General features: G+C 30.6%; 1 long non-coding RNA gene across 1 annotated transcript; it reads left to right on the plus strand.

Annotated features, from left to right (window-relative positions):
• Positions 1 to 947: 947 nt before the first annotated feature.
• Positions 948 to 18290, plus strand: LOC118647580. Its single transcript, XR_004964770.1, has 2 exons — positions 948 to 1571; positions 3088 to 18290. It is a non-coding gene; the product is annotated as an uncharacterized LOC118647580 (long non-coding RNA).
• Positions 18291 to 19282: the final 992 nt, after the last annotated feature.

Raw genomic sequence — 19282 nt, forward strand, 5'->3', positions numbered from 1 at the left:
TTAAAATTCACGAAAACTGAAAATTTTCACATACTTAAGATCAAATTTTAATTAAAACAACTATTTTGTCTCAAAGTAAAATGTTTGAATGATAATCTGTAATTTTTTCAAGTCACTAATGATAAAGTCAATATCTTCTTTGCGGCAAGCATTTTTGTTTTGCGGTCCTAACAGACCCCATGGTACCAGTTCTGAAATTCCACTGAAGTACCGGGTAAGGATTAATATAATTAATTTTATATATTATTAGACATATTAAGTATTTATAGAAATATGTTTACGTACATAGTAAAGTCCAAAAATTTTAAGTTTTGAGATTTTGAAACTGAATTTGATCTCGCATATCTAGCGACCCAACATTTGCTGTTATTATTATGTATACATCCGTACCGCTTTATTTCAAATATAATTTTAATAGTTGAATTAAAATAGACGTGTTTTTATTTCGGGCCAGAAATTTTGGATCTTATTGCGTACGTAAACATATATCTACGGTAAATAAGTAAATAAATAAATACATATATATAATATATATAATATGTATATCTTCTACTACGCGTATATGAATATTTATAAGCTAAATTATTCATTACGGAATGCATTTTAATACATTTCGTAAATATTGTTTGCGTTTGAGCATGTATCTATATAATTTTACGTATGTAAACATATTTCTATGTATTTATAATATTTCTTATAGGTAATTGAACATTTTTGATTGTTTATTTTATTTTTTGTGCACGTATTTATTAAATAAATACGAAATTTCTTTTAAATTAAAAAGTTTGTTATATTTGAAAAAATTATGTGAAGTCTATTTTTTTATATAGTTTTTTATAAGTATAATACATTTTCCGTTATTCAAACGTATAACAATTTTAAAAATGTTTTATATTTTACAATAAAAGTTAAGTACACATATATAATGGATTATTAATTTATATTATTAACAATGACTTTAATGTAATAAACAAAAATATAGTGCAATAAATTGTAGTTCTTAATGTTAATATTTTTTGAAACAAACATTTTCAAAAAATTAAATTGTATTCTTTTAGATATTATTTATTTGACGTCTTTTAAATCGACGCATTAGAAAGTTTATCGTCATTATTATTAAATATAGAACAAATATTAAATTAACAAATTTAATGTTCTATATTTAATTTCTATGGTTAATTTCTTATAAATAATTATTTTAAACTATTCTTGCAATAATTTGTATGTTTAGTTTGATTAATTTTCAATCTTATTTGATTGCGATGAATTTTCTATAATATTGACAACTTATTTATACTGTTAAATATGACGTAATCACAATCAGGGAAACTTTGAAATATGTATTAGCACTGAAGAGGACTCGAATCGGGAGTCGAAACGACTGCGTTTTATTTGTTAATGTATTTGTATTACATTGCAACGCAATTTAACATCTTAAGTAGTAAATAAAAAACTTTGTGCTGGTTCTTATTGGGTCGTTTTTTTAATGTTTTAGTTATTATTATGTTACCTTTAAAATGGCGTTCCTGGATATCCAACTCTCGAATACTTAACCCGTTATGGCCCCACTGGTAAGTATAATTATCAGAAACATTTAAAAAATTCATAACTCGGCTAAAAATCTAGACATCTTTGATTCTTTTTACCATTGTAAATCTTTTATTAAAAGATGTGATATCGATTGTACGTAGCTTCAGTTTAATTTTTGAAATAGAACATCAAGAATGAGATCATGTTTTAGGCACTTAACCAAAGTGGTTAAAATTGTTACTGACGCTTAATAGCATATTGTAAATGAGTAAACTGATATCTGGTTTACATTTAGAAGTCTTTTTAGTTGCAAAAGTTTAGTTGCATAACAGAAAATAAAAAAAGACGCATTTAATATAGTAGACATGAGTTTCTAAAAAATCAACGGATCTTTATAAAATTTGAAATATCTATATTTCGAAAGTGGTATGAATTACTGACATTTCACAAGACTAAACGTATCTTTTTATTGGCTTTGCAGATCGCAAAATCTTTTTAAGTAGCTAAAATACACATTTAAAAAATAGGAGAAACGATGAATTTTACTAGAAAATCGAACAAAAGTTAAAAATTTTATTTATTTTTGGCTCATGCAACTGTCACTTGATATTTATTTAGCTTGAAATAAAGCCTCTAAATAGGCTAGTACCTGGAGCTCAAAATCGGGCCTAATCAGCAACTAATTCCTTCAAGCAATTTTATTGATTGTTATGGTATATTGGACCAAAAAAGTGGAAAAACCGCAAAATGCTATTAAATTCAGAGGTACGTTTTCAAGATATAGAAAAAAAGGGTAGGTTCTCATTAAATTCGAAATATCTCGAAAACGAAGACAAGTACGAAAAAATTGCTAGAGAACATTTTTGTAAAAAATTAAATTTTCTATCGAATGTTTTTTTTTAAATTTTTACAATTTTTTAAAATTAAATGAGCAAAAACGGTGGCAAAAAATGACGAAAATTTGCAAAAATTTCCAATTTTTACATTTTTGTTTATAACTAATATTTGCCTTAATAGGATCGACTATATGCTTACAAAAATTTAAAGTATACATTATAACGAACAAAATGAGCACTTGTTAAAATATTTTCCATTAATAGTTACCGAGATATCGTTGATGGAAGTTAGGCATTTTTACTCAGTTTTTCGCTTTTGCGGTTAGATTTGAACGAAAAGTTTTTTTTATTGCATATATCTCAAAAACTATGCATTTTATGAAAAAAATACAAGACATCTTTTTTGTTGCAAATTAAATTTTCTATCGAATGCACATATGGAAATAGCAATTAAGCAATTTCATAAAAAATACTGGTAAAATGTACATCAACTAGAAGTTTTGACTTATAAATATTACATACGTGTAAAATAAATTAAGACATTATAAATCAAATATTAATATCTATATATGTTGGTTTAAACTTTTTCTATATTAATCTTCTATACAAAATGCCGTATTATCTAATATTATATCTATTTTCTAGTTAATTTCTACAGTAAAATCTTCTACTGGCTCTTATTTTTGCATTATCTTAATTGATACCTTGACACTCTTTACAGAATACTGTGCATTGCAGCCCGAATTTCTTGCAACTACAATTTTTTTGCAATTTTTAATGGACTTGCATGATATTAATGTCAGTAACGAGTGGTGCTGGGTCTTTCATCATACGAACAGGCATTAGTCCATTTTTTGTGGTCTTTCTGTTCCACTGTAACGGATTCAAATTTTCACCGTACCACTGTTGGATTTGAAAGTATGCTCGTTTTCCATGTAATTTCCCGGCGTCAGCAGTTGGAGGCAGACATTTTTTGCTACACGCCGACCTGGCCTGCAGTTATCTCTCCTCACGCACGTGGCTACGATACGTCTTTTGTTTGTATGCATTGTTTGGACGCCAGAATTGGTGAGGTATGCTGAACTTTCTCCAAAACAGCAGCGTGTGACAAGACGTGTCACGTTACGACATGTCAGATCGCACGTTTACGAAAAAATATTTAAACCAGATGCATCTATTTAGACGGCACTGGAAAAATTAATAATTCCTGAAGCGTCTATTTAAATGGAACTGGAAAAAATAATTAAACTAAAAGATGCATCTATTTAGACGGCACTGGAAAAATTAATTCCTGAAGCGTCTATTTAGATAAAACTGGAAAAAATATTTAAATTATAGATGGATCTATTTAGATGGCACTGGAAAAAATAATAATTCCTGAAGCGTTTATTTAAAATTTTATAATACCATATGCATCTATTTAGACAGCACTGGTAAAAGTAATATAATAAATGAAGTGTCTATTTAGATGGTACTGGTAATATTACATATATCGAAACTAGATGCGTATATTTAGATGGTATTGATAAAAATAATTTAAAAAATATACATAGATTAGAATCGGAGAAACGAAAAATAATATTGGTTGCGTTTTACGGCACTGGGCGATGGAAAGGCTCATTTCTCATAAATATAAAATAATAGCTGAAGCGTCTGTTTGGACGGTACTGATTAAATCATAATATCGGAAGCGTCTATTTAGACGGTACTGATAAAATTATTAATATCTGAAGCGTCTATTTAGATGGTACTAATAAAATTATAATATCGGAAGCGTCTATTTAGACGGTACTGATGAAATTATTAATATCTAAAGCATCTATTAAAATAAGGACGGCACTAGTAACATTAAAAATACCTGAAGCATCTATGTAGATGGTACTGGTAAAATTATATATATCAAAACTAGATGCGTCTATTACTTAGATGGTATTGATATAATTAATAATTTAAATACATACACAAATTAAAATTGGAGAAACAAAGAACAATATTGGTTGCGTTTCACGGGACTGGGCGATGGAGGGGCCCATTTCTTATAAATATAAAATAATAGCTGAAGCGTCCGTTTGGACGGTACTGATTAAATTATAATATCTGAAGCGTCTATTTAGACGGTACTGATGAAATTATTAATATCTAAAGCATTTATTAAAATTAAGACGGCACTAGTAACATTAAAAATATTTGAAGCGTCTATGTAGATGGTACTGGTAATATTATATATATCAAAACTAGATGCGTCTGTTATTTAGATGGTATTGATATAATTAATAATTTAAAATGCATACACAAATTAGAATCGGAGAAACGAAGAACATTAATGATTGCGTTTCACGGACTGGACGATGGAGGGGCCCATTTTTCATCAATAGAAAATAATAGATGAAGCGTCTGTGTGGACGGTACTAATTAAATTATAATATCTGAAACATCTATTATAATTAAGACGGCACTAGTAACATTAATAATACCTGAAGCATTTATGTGGATGGAACTTGTAATATTATATATGTATATCAAAACTAGATGCGTCTATTTAGATGGTATTGATATAATTAATAGTTATAAAAAAATTAGAATCGGAGAAACGAAGAACAATATTGGTTGCGTTTTACGGGACTGGGCGATGGAGGGGCCCATTTCTCATAAATATAAAATAATAGCTGAAGCGTCTGTGTGGACGGTACTGATTAAATTGTAATATCTGAAGCGGCTATTTAGATGGTACTGATGAAATTATAAGACGGCACTAGTAACATTAAAAATACCTGAAGCATCTATGTAGATGGTACTGGTAATATTATATATATCAAAACTAGATGCGTCTATTACTTAGATGGTATTGATATAATTAATAATTTAAAATGCATACACAAATTAGAATCGGAGAAACGAAGAACAATAATGGTTGCGTTTCACGGACTGGGCGATGGAGGGGCCCATTTTTCATAAATAGAAAATAATACCTGAAGCGTCTGTGTGGACGGTACTAATTAAATTATAATATCTGAAACATCTATTATAATTAAGACGGCACTAGTAACATTAATAATACCTGAAGCATTTATGTGGATGGTACTTGTAATATTATATATGTATATCAAAACTAGATGCGTCTATTTAGATGGTATTGATATAATTAATAGTTATAAAAAAATTAGAATCGTAGAAACGAAGAACAATATTGGTTGCGTTTTACGGGACTGGGCGATGGAGGGGCCCATTTCTCATAAATATAAAATAATAGCTGAAGCGTCTGTGTGGACGGTACTGATTAAATTGTAATATCTGAAGCGTCTATTTAGACGGTACTGATGAAATTATTAATATCTAAAGCATCTATTAAAATTAAGACGGCACTAGTAACATTAAAAATACCTAAAGCGTCTATGTAGATGGTACTGGTAATATTATATATATCAAAACTAGATGCGTCTGTTACTTAGATGGTATTGATATAATTAATAATTTAAAATACATACACAAATTAGAATCGGAGAAACGAAAAACAATATTGGTTGCGTTTTACGGGACTGGGCGATGGAGGGGCCCATTTTTCATAAATATAAAATAATAGCTGAAGCGTCTGTTTGGACGGTACTGATTAAATTATAATATCTGAAGCGTCTGTTTGGACGGTACTGATTAAATTATAATATCTGAAGCGTCTATTTAGACGGTACTGATGAAATTATTAATATCTAAAGCATTTATTAAAATTAAGACAGCACTAGTAACATTAATAATACCTGAAGCGTCTATGTAGATGGTACTGGTAATATTATATATATCAAAACTAGATGCGTCTGTTATTTAGATGGTATTGATATAATTAATAATTTAAAATGCATACACAAATTAGAATCGGAGAAACGAAGAACAATAATGGTTGCGTTTCACGGACTGGGCGATGGAGAGGCCTATTTTTCATAAATAGAAAATAATAGCTGAAGCGTCTGTGTGGACGGTACTAATTAAATTATAATATCTGAAACATCTATTAAAATTAAGACGGCACTAGTAACATTAATAATACCTGAAGCATTTATGTGGATGGTACTGATAATATTGTATATGTATATCAAAACTAGATGTGTCTATTTAGATGGTATTAATATAATTAACAGTTATAAAAAAATTAGAATCGGAGAAACGGAGAACAATAATGGTTGCGTTTCACGGACTGGGCGATGGAGGGGCCCATTTTTCACAAATAGAAAATAATAGCTGAAGCGTCTGTGTGGACGGTACTAATTAAATTATAATATCTGAAACATCTATTATAATTAAGACGGCACTAGTAACATTAATAATACCTGAAGCATTTATGTGGATGGTACTTGTAATATTATATATGTATATCAAAACTAGATGCGTCTATTTAGATGGTATTGATATAATTAATAGTTATAAAAAAATTAGAATCGGAGAAACGAAGAACAATATTGGTTGCGTTTTACGGGACTGGGCGATGGAGGGGCCCATTTCTCATAAATATAAAATAATAGCTGAAGCGTCTGTGTGGACGGTACTGATTAAATTGTAATATCTGAAGCGTCTATTTAGACGGTACTGATGAAATTATTAATATCTAAAGCATCTATTAAAATTAAGACGGCACTAGTAACATTAAAAATACCTAAAGCGTCTATGTAGATGGTACTGGTAATATTATATATATCAAAACTAGATGCGTCTGTTACTTAGATGGTATTGATATAATTAATAATTTAAAATGCATACACAAATTAGAATCGGAGAAACGAAAAACAATATTGGTTGCGTTTTACGGGACTGGGCGATGGAGGGGCCCATTTTTCATAAATATAAAATAATAGCTGAAGCGTCTGTTTGGACGGTACTGATTAAATTATAATATCTGAAGCGTCTGTTTGGACGGTACTGATTAAATTATAATATCTGAAGCGTCTATTTAGACGGTACTGATGAAATTATTAATATCTAAAGCATTTATTAAAATTAAGACAGCACTAGTAACATTAATAATACCTGAAGCGTCTATGTAGATGGTACTGGTAATATTATATATATCAAAACTAGATGCGTCTGTTATTTAGATGGTATTGATATAATTAATAATTTAAAATGCATACACAAATTAGAATCGGAGAAACGAAGAACAATAATGGTTGCGTTTCACGGACTGGGCGATGGAGGGGCCCATTTTTCACAAATAGAAAATAATAGCTGAAGCGTCTGTGTGGACGGTACTAATTAAATTATAATATCTGAAACATCTATTATAATTAAGACGGCACTAGTAACATTAATAATACCTGAAGCATTTATGTGGATGGTACTTGTAATATTATATATGTATATCAAAACTAGATGCGTCTATTTAGATGGTATTGATATAATTAATAGTTATAAAAAAATTAGAATCGGAGAAACGAAGAACAATATTGGTTGCGTTTTACGGGACTGGGCGATGGAGGGGCCCATTTCTCATAAATATAAAATAATAGCTGAAGCGTCTGTGTGGACGGTACTGATTAAATTGTAATATCTGAAGCGGCTATTTAGATGGTACTGATGAAATTATAAGACGGCACTAGTAACATTAAAAATACCTGAAGCATCTATGTAGATGGTACTGGTAATATTATATATATCAAAACTAGATGCGTCTATTACTTAGATGGTATTGATATAATTAATAATTTAAAATGCATACACAAATTAGAATCGGAGAAACGAAGAACAATATTGGTTGCGTTTTACGGGACTGGGCGATGGAGGGGCTCATTTCTCATAAATATAAAATAATAGCTGAAGCGTCTGTGTGGACGGTACTGATTAAATTGTAATATCTGATGCGTCTATTTAGACGGTACTGATGAAATTATTAATATCTAAAGCATCTATTAAAATTAAGACGTCACTAGTAACATTAAAAATACCTGAAGCGTCTATGTAGATGGTACTGGTAATATTATATATATCAAAACTAGATGCGTCTGTTACTTAGATGGTATTGATATAATTAATAATTTAAAATACATACACAAATTAGAATCGGAGAAACGAAAAACAATATTGGTTGCGTTTCACAGGACTGGGCGATGGAGGGGCCCATTTTTCATAAATATAAAATAATAGCTGAAGCGTCTGTTTGGACGGTACTGATTAAATTATAATATCTGAAGCGTCTGTTTGGACGGTACTGATTAAATTATAATATCTGAAGCGTCTATTTAGACGGTACTGATGAAATTATTCATACCTAAAGCATTTATTAAAATTAAGACGGCACTAGTAACATTAATAATATCTGAAGCGTCTATGTAGATGGTACTGGTAATATTATATATATCAAAACTAGATGCGTCTATTACTTAGATGGTATTGATATAATTAATAATTTAAAATGCATACACAAATTAGAATCGGAGAAACGAAGAACAATATTGGTTGCGTTTTACGGGACTGGGCGATGGAGGGGCCCATTTTTCATAAATATAAAATAATAGCTGAAGCGTCTGTTTGGACGGTACTGATTAAATTATAATATCTGAAGCGTCTGTTTGGACGGTACTGATTAAATTATAATATCTGAAGCGTCTATTTAGACGGTACTGATGAAATTATTAATACCTAAAGCATTTATTAAAATTAAGACGGCACTAGTAACATTAATAATATCTGAAGCGTCTATGTAGATGGTACTGGTAATATTATATATATCAAAACTAGATGCGTCTGTTATTTAGATGGTATTGATATAATTAATAATTTAAAATGCATACACAAATTAGAATCGGAGAAACGAAGAACAATAATGGTTGCGTTTCACGGACTGGGCGATGGAGAGGCCTATTTTTCATAAATAGAAAATAATAGCTGAAGCGTCTGTGTGGACGGTACTAATTAAATTATAATATCTGAAACATCTATTAAAATTAAGACGGCACTAGTAACATTAATAATACCTGAAGCATTTATGTGGATGGAACTTGTAATATTATATATGTATATCAAAACTAGATGCGTCTATTTAGATGGTATTGATATAATTAATAGTTATAAAAAAATTAGAATCGGAGAAACGAAGAACAATATTGGTTGCGTTTTACGGGACTGGGCGATGGAGGGGCCCATTTCTCATAAATATAAAATAATAGCTGAAGCGTCTGTGTGGACGGTACTGATTAAATTGTAATATCTGAAGCGGCTATTTAGATGGTACTGATGAAATTATAAGACGGCACTAGTAACATTAAAAATACCTGAAGCATCTATGTAGATGGTACTGGTAATATTATATATATCAAAACTAGATGCGTCTATTACTTAGATGGTATTGATATAATTAATAATTTAAAATGCATACACAAATTAGAATCGGAGAAACGAAGAACAATAATGGTTGCGTTTCACGGACTGGGCGATGGAGGGGCCCATTTTTCATAAATAGAAAATAATACCTGAAGCGTCTGTGTGGACGGTACTAATTAAATTATAATATCTGAAACATCTATTATAATTAAGACGGCACTAGTAACATTAATAATACCTGAAGCATTTATGTGGATGGTACTTGTAATATTATATATGTATATCAAAACTAGATGCGTCTATTTAGATGGTATTGATATAATTAATAGTTATAAAAAAATTAGAATCGTAGAAACGAAGAACAATATTGGTTGCGTTTTACGGGACTGGGCGATGGAGGGGCCCATTTCTCATAAATATAAAATAATAGCTGAAGCGTCTGTGTGGACGGTACTGATTAAATTGTAATATCTGAAGCGTCTATTTAGACGGTACTGATGAAATTATTAATATCTAAAGCATCTATTAAAATTAAGACGGCACTAGTAACATTAAAAATACCTAAAGCGTCTATGTAGATGGTACTGGTAATATTATATATATCAAAACTAGATGCGTCTGTTACTTAGATGGTATTGATATAATTAATAATTTAAAATACATACACAAATTAGAATCGGAGAAACGAAAAACAATATTGGTTGCGTTTTACGGGACTGGGCGATGGAGGGGCCCATTTTTCATAAATATAAAATAATAGCTGAAGCGTCTGTTTGGACGGTACTGATTAAATTATAATATCTGAAGCGTCTGTTTGGACGGTACTGATTAAATTATAATATCTGAAGCGTCTATTTAGACGGTACTGATGAAATTATTAATATCTAAAGCATTTATTAAAATTAAGACAGCACTAGTAACATTAATAATACCTGAAGCGTCTATGTAGATGGTACTGGTAATATTATATATATCAAAACTAGATGCGTCTGTTATTTAGATGGTATTGATATAATTAATAATTTAAAATGCATACACAAATTAGAATCGGAGAAACGAAGAACAATAATGGTTGCGTTTCACGGACTGGGCGATGGAGAGGCCTATTTTTCATAAATAGAAAATAATAGCTGAAGCGTCTGTGTGGACGGTACTAATTAAATTATAATATCTGAAACATCTATTAAAATTAAGACGGCACTAGTAACATTAATAATACCTGAAGCATTTATGTGGATGGTACTGATAATATTGTATATGTATATCAAAACTAGATGTGTCTATTTAGATGGTATTAATATAATTAACAGTTATAAAAAAATTAGAATCGGAGAAACGGAGAACAATAATGGTTGCGTTTCACGGACTGGGCGATGGAGGGGCCCATTTTTCACAAATAGAAAATAATAGCTGAAGCGTCTGTGTGGACGGTACTAATTAAATTATAATATCTGAAACATCTATTATAATTAAGACGGCACTAGTAACATTAATAATACCTGAAGCATTTATGTGGATGGTACTTGTAATATTATATATGTATATCAAAACTAGATGCGTCTATTTAGATGGTATTGATATAATTAATAGTTATAAAAAAATTAGAATCGGAGAAACGAAGAACAATATTGGTTGCGTTTTACGGGACTGGGCGATGGAGGGGCCCATTTCTCATAAATATAAAATAATAGCTGAAGCGTCTGTGTGGACGGTACTGATTAAATTGTAATATCTGAAGCGTCTATTTAGACGGTACTGATGAAATTATTAATATCTAAAGCATCTATTAAAATTAAGACGGCACTAGTAACATTAAAAATACCTAAAGCGTCTATGTAGATGGTACTGGTAATATTATATATATCAAAACTAGATGCGTCTGTTACTTAGATGGTATTGATATAATTAATAATTTAAAATGCATACACAAATTAGAATCGGAGAAACGAAAAACAATATTGGTTGCGTTTTACGGGACTGGGCGATGGAGGGGCCCATTTTTCATAAATATAAAATAATAGCTGAAGCGTCTGTTTGGACGGTACTGATTAAATTATAATATCTGAAGCGTCTGTTTGGACGGTACTGATTAAATTATAATATCTGAAGCGTCTATTTAGACGGTACTGATGAAATTATTAATACCTAAAGCATTTATTAAAATTAAGACGGCACTAGTAACATTAATAATATCTGAAGCGTCTATGTAGATGGTACTGGTAATATTATATATATCAAAACTAGATGCGTCTGTTATTTAGATGGTATTGATATAATTAATAATTTAAAATGCATACACAAATTAGAATCGGAGAAACGAAGAACAATAATGGTTGCGTTTCACGGACTGGGCGATGGAGAGGCCTATTTTTCATAAATAGAAAATAATAGCTGAAGCGTCTGTGTGGACGGTACTAATTAAATTATAATATCTGAAACATCTATTAAAATTAAGACGGCACTAGTAACATTAATAATACCTGAAGCATTTATGTGGATGGTACTTGTAATATTATATATGTATATCAAAACTAGATGCGTCTATTTAGATGGTATTGGTATAATTAATAGTTATAAAAAAATTAGAATCGGAGAAACGGAGAACAATAATGGTTGCGTTTCACGGACTGGGCGATGGAGGGGCCCATTTTTCACAAATAGAAAATAATAGCTGAAGCGTCTGTGTGGACGGTACTAATTAAATTATAATATGTGAAACATCTATTATAATTAAGACGGCACTAGTAACATTAATAATACCTGAAGCATTTATGTGGATGGTACTTGTAATATTATATATGTATATCAAAACTAGATGCGTCTATTTAGATGGTATTGATATAATTAATAGTTATAAAAAAATTAGAATCGGAGAAACTAAGAACAATATTGGTTGCGTTTTACGGGACTGGGCGATGGAGGGGCCCATTTCTCATAAATATAAAATAATAGCTGAAGCGTCTGTGTGGACGGTACTGATTAAATTGTAATATCTGAAGCGTCTATTTAGACGGTACTGATGAAATTATTCATACCTAAAGCATTTATTAAAATTAAGACGGCACTAGTAACATTAATAATATCTGAAGCGTCTATGTAGATGGTACTGGTAATATTATATATATCAAAACTAGATGCGTCTATTACTTAGATGGTATTGATATAATTAATAATTTAAAATGCATACACAAATTAGAATCGGAGAAACGAAGAACAATATTGGTTGCGTTTTACGGGACTGGGCGATGGAGGGGCCCATTTTTCATAAATATAAAATAATAGCTGAAGCGTCTGTTTGGACGGTACTGATTAAATTATAATATCTGAAGCGTCTGTTTGGACGGTACTGATTAAATTATAATATCTGAAGCGTCTATTTAGACGGTACTGATGAAATTATTAATACCTAAAGCATTTATTAAAATTAAGACGGCACTAGTAACATTAATAATATCTGAAGCGTCTATGTAGATGGTACTGGTAATATTATATATATCAAAACTAGATGCGTCTGTTATTTAGATGGTATTGATATAATTAATAATTTAAAATGCATACACAAATTAGAATCGGAGAAACGAAGAACAATAATGGTTGCGTTTCACGGACTGGGCGATGGAGAGGCCTATTTTTCATAAATAGAAAATAATAGCTGAAGCGTCTGTGTGGACGGTACTAATTAAATTATAATATCTGAAACATCTATTAAAATTAAGACGGCACTAGTAACATTAATAATACCTGAAGCATTTATGTGGATGGAACTTGTAATATTATATATGTATATCAAAACTAGATGCGTCTATTTAGATGGTATTGATATAATTAATAGTTATAAAAAAATTAGAATCGGAGAAACGAAGAACAATATTGGTTGCGTTTTACGGGACTGGGCGATGGAGGGGCCCATTTCTCATAAATATAAAATAATAGCTGAAGCGTCTGTGTGGACGGTACTGATTAAATTGTAATATCTGAAGCGGCTATTTAGATGGTACTGATGAAATTATAAGACGGCACTAGTAACATTAAAAATACCTGAAGCATCTATGTAGATGGTACTGGTAATATTATATATATCAAAACTAGATGCGTCTATTACTTAGATGGTATTGATATAATTAATAATTTAAAATGCATACACAAATTAGAATCGGAGAAACGAAGAACAATAATGGTTGCGTTTCACGGACTGGGCGATGGAGGGGCCCATTTTTCATAAATAGAAAATAATACCTGAAGCGTCTGTGTGGACGGTACTAATTAAATTATAATATCTGAAACATCTATTATAATTAAGACGGCACTAGTAACATTAATAATACCTGAAGCATTTATGTGGATGGTACTTGTAATATTATATATGTATATCAAAACTAGATGCGTCTATTTAGATGGTATTGATATAATTAATAGTTATAAAAAAATTAGAATCGTAGAAACGAAGAACAATATTGGTTGCGTTTTACGGGACTGGGCGATGGAGGGGCCCATTTCTCATAAATATAAAATAATAGCTGAAGCGTCTGTGTGGACGGTACTGATTAAATTGTAATATCTGAAGCGTCTATTTAGACGGTACTGATGAAATTATTAATATCTAAAGCATCTATTAAAATTAAGACGGCACTAGTAACATTAAAAATACCTAAAGCGTCTATGTAGATGGTACTGGTAATATTATATATATCAAAACTAGATGCGTCTGTTACTTAGATGGTATTGATATAATTAATAATTTAAAATACATACACAAATTAGAATCGGAGAAACGAAAAACAATATTGGTTGCGTTTTACGGGACTGGGCGATGGAGGGGCCCATTTTTCATAAATATAAAATAATAGCTGAAGCGTCTGTTTGGACGGTACTGATTAAATTATAATATCTGAAGCGTCTGTTTGGACGGTACTGATTAAATTATAATATCTGAAGCGTCTATTTAGACGGTACTGATGAAATTATTAATATCTAAAGCATTTATTAAAATTAAGACAGCACTAGTAACATTAATAATACCTGAAGCGTCTATGTAGATGGTACTGGTAATATTATATATATCAAAACTAGATGCGTCTGTTATTTAGATGGTATTGATATAATTAATAATTTAAAATGCATACACAAATTAGAATCGGAGAAACGAAGAACAATAATGGTTGCGTTTCACGGACTGGGCGATGGAGAGGCCTATTTTTCATAAATAGAAAATAATAGCTGAAGCGTCTGTGTGGACGGTACTAATTAAATTATAATATCTGAAACATCTATTAAAATTAAGACGGCACTAGTAACATTAATAATACCTGAAGCATTTATGTGGATGGTACTGATAATATTGTATATGTATATCAAAACTAGATGTGTCTATTTAGATGGTATTAATATAATTAACAGTTATAAAAAAATTAGAATCGGAGAAACGGAGAACAATAATGGTTGCGTTTCACGGACTGGGCGATGGAGGGGCCCATTTTTCACAAATAGAAAATAATAGCTGAAGCGTCTGTGTGGACGGTACTAATTAAATTATAATATCTGAAACATCTATTATAATTAAGACGGCACTAGTAACATTAATAATACCTGAAGCATTTATGTGGATGGTACTTGTAATATTATATATGTATATCAAAACTAGATGCGTCTATTTAGATGGTATTGATATAATTAATAGTTATAAAAAAATTAGAATCGGAGAAACGAAGAACAATATTGGTTGCGTTTTACGGGACTGGGCGATGGAGGGGCCCATTTCTCATAAATATAAAATAATAGCTGAAGCGTCTGTGTGGACGGTACTGATTAAATTGTAATATCTGAAGCGTCTATTTAGACGGTACTGATGAAATTATTAATATCTAAAGCATCTATTAAAATTAAGACGGCACTAGTAACATTAAAAATACCTAAAGCGTCTATGTAGATGGTACTGGTAATATTATATATATCAAAACTAGATGCGTCTGTTACTTAGATGGTATTGATATAATTAATAATTTAAAATGCATACACAAATTAGAATCGGAGAAACGAAAAACAATATTGGTTGCGTTTTACGGGACTGGGCGATGGAGGGGCCCATTTTTCATAAATATAAAATAATAGCTGAAGCGTCTGTTTGGACGGTACTGATTAAATTATAATATCTGAAGCGTCTGTTTGGACGGTACTGATTAAATTATAATATCTGAAGCGTCTATTTAGACGGTACTGATGAAATTATTAATACCTAAAGCATTTATTAAAATTAAGACGGCACTAGTAACATTAATAATATCTGAAGCGTCTATGTAGATGGTACTGGTAATATTATATATATCAAAACTAGATGCGTCTGTTATTTAGATGGTATTGATATAATTAATAATTTAAAATGCATACACAAATTAGAATCGGAGAAACGAAGAACAATAATGGTTGCGTTTCACGGACTGGGCGATGGAGAGGCCTATTTTTCATAAATAGAAAATAATAGCTGAAGCGTCTGTGTGGACGGTACTAATTAAATTATAATATCTGAAACATCTATTAAAATTAAGACGGCACTAGTAACATTAATAATACCTGAAGCATTTATGTGGATGGTACTTGTAATATTATATATGTATATCAAAACTAGATGCGTCTATTTAGATGGTATTGGTATAATTAATAGTTATAAAAAAATTAGAATCGGAGAAACGGAGAACAATAATGGTTGCGTTTCACGGACTGGGCGATGGAGGGGCCCATTTTTCACAAATAGAAAATAATAGCTGAAGCGTCTGTGTGGACGGTACTAATTAAATTATAATATGTGAAACATCTATTATAATTAAGACGGCACTAGTAACATTAATAATACCTGAAGCATTTATGTGGATGGTACTTGTAATATTATATATGTATATCAAAACTAGATGCGTCTATTTAGATGGTATTGATATAATTAATAGTTATAAAAAAATTAGAATCGGAGAAACTAAGAACAATATTGGTTGCGTTTTACGGGACTGGGCGATGGAGGGGCCCATTTCTCATAAATATAAAATAATAGCTGAAGCGTCTGTGTGGACGGTACTGATTAAATTGTAATATCTGAAGCGTCTATTTAGACGGTACTGATGAAATTATTAATATCTAAAGCATCTATTAAAATTAAGACGGCACTAGTAACATTAAAAATACCTAAAGCGTCTATGTAGATGGTACTGGTAATATTATATATATCAAAACTAGATGCGTCTGTTACTTAGATGGTATTGATATAATTAATAATTTAAAATGCATACACAAATTAGAATCGGAGAAACGAAAAACAATATTGGTTGCGTTTTACGGGACTGGGCGATGGAGGGGCCCATTTTTCATAAATATAAAATAATAGCTGAAGCGTCTGTTTGGACGGTACTGATTAAATTATAATATCTGAAGCGTCTGTTTGGACGGTACTGATTAAATTATAATATCTGAAGCGTCTATTTAGACGGTACTGATGAAATTATTAATATCTAAAGCATTTATTAAAATTAAGACAGCACTAGTAACATTAATAATACCTGAAGCGTCTATGTAGATGGTACTGGTAATATTATATATATCAAAACTAGATGCGTCTGTTATTTAGATGGTATTGATATAATTAATAATTTAAAATGCATACACAAATTAGAATCGGAGAAACGAAGAACAATAATGGTTGCGTTTCACGGACTGGGCGATGGAGAGGCCTATTTTTCATAAATAGAAAATAATAGCTGAAGCGTCTGTGTGGACGGTACTAATTAAATTATAATATCTGAAACATCTATTATAATTAAGACGGCACTAGTAACATTAATAATACCTGAAGCATTTATGTGGATGGCACTTGTAATATTATATATGTATATCAAAACTAGATGCGTCTATTTAGATGGTATTGATATAATTAATAGTTATAAAAAAATTAGAATCGGAGAAACGAAGAACAATATTGGTTGCGTTTTACGGGACTGGGCGATGGAGGGGCTCATTTCTCATAAATATAAAATAATAGCTGAAGCGTCTGTGTGGACGGTACTGATTAAATTGTAATATCTGAAGCGTTTATTTAGACGGTACTGATGAAATTATTAATATCTAAAGCATCTATTAAAATTAAGACGTCACTAGTAACATTAAAAATACCTGAAGCGTCTATGTAGATGGTACTGGTAATATTATATATATCAAAACTAGATGCGTCTGTTACTTAGATGGTATTGATATAATTAATAATTTAAAATACATACACAAATTAGAATCGGAGAAACGAAAAACAATATTGGTTGCGTTTCACGGGACTGGGCGATGGAGGGGCCCATTTTTCATAAATATAAAATAATAGCTGAAGCGTCTGTTTGGACGGTACTGATTAAATTATAATATCTGAAGCGTCTGTTTGGACGGTACTGATTAAATTATAATATCTGAAGCGTCTATTTAGACGGTACTGATGAAATTATTAATATCTAAAGCATTTATTAAAATTAAGACGGCACTAGTAACATTAATAATATCTGAAGCGTTTATGTAGATGGTACTGGTAATATTATATATATCAAAACTAGATGCGTCTGTTATTTAGATGGTATTGATATAATTAATAATTTAAAATGCATACACAAATTAGAATCGGAGAAACGAAGAACAATAATGGTTGCGTTTCACGGACTGGGCGATGGAGGGGCCCATTTTTCATAAATAGAAAATAATAGCTGAAGCGTCTGTGTGGACGGTACTAATTAAATTATAATATCTGAAACATCTATTATAATTAAGACGGCACTAGTAACATTAATAATACCTGAAGCATTTATGTGGATGGTACTTGTAATATTATATATGTATATCAAAACTAGATGCGTCTATTTAGATGGTATTGGTATAATTAATAGTTATAAAAAAATTAGAATCGGAGAAACGGAGAACAATAATGGTTGCGTTTCACGGACTGGGCGATGGAGGGGCCCATTTTTCACAAATAGAAAATAATAGCTGAAGCGTCTGTGTGGACGGTACTAATTAAATTATAATATGTGAAACATCTATTATAATTAAGACGGCACTAGTAACATTAAAAATACCTAAAGCGTCTATGTAGATGGTACTGGTAATATTATATATATCAAAACTAGATGCGTCTGTTACTTAGATGGTATTGATATAATTAATAATTTAAAATGCATACACAAATTAGAATCGGAGAAACGAAAAACAATATTGGTTGCGTTTTACGGGACTGGGCGATGGAGGGGCCCATTTTTCATAAATATAAAATAATAGCTGAAGCGTCTGTTTGGACGGTACTGATTAAATTATAATATCTGAAGCGTCTGTTTGGACGGTACTGATTAAATTATAATATCTGAAGCGTCTATTTAGACGGTACTGATGAAATTATTAATATCTAAAGCATTTATTAAAATTAAGACAGCACTAGTAACATTAATAATACCTGAAGCGTCTATGTAGATGGTACTGGTAATATTATATATATCAAAACTAGATGCGTCTGTTATTTAGATGGTATTGATATAATTAATAATTTAAAATGCATACACAAATTAGAATCGGAGAAACGAAGAACAATAATGGTTGCGTTTCACGGA

This window comes from Monomorium pharaonis, chromosome 10 (genome assembly GCF_013373865.1).
Source record: "Monomorium pharaonis isolate MP-MQ-018 chromosome 10, ASM1337386v2, whole genome shotgun sequence".
In the NCBI taxonomy this organism is placed as follows: domain Eukaryota; kingdom Metazoa; phylum Arthropoda; class Insecta; order Hymenoptera; family Formicidae; genus Monomorium; species Monomorium pharaonis.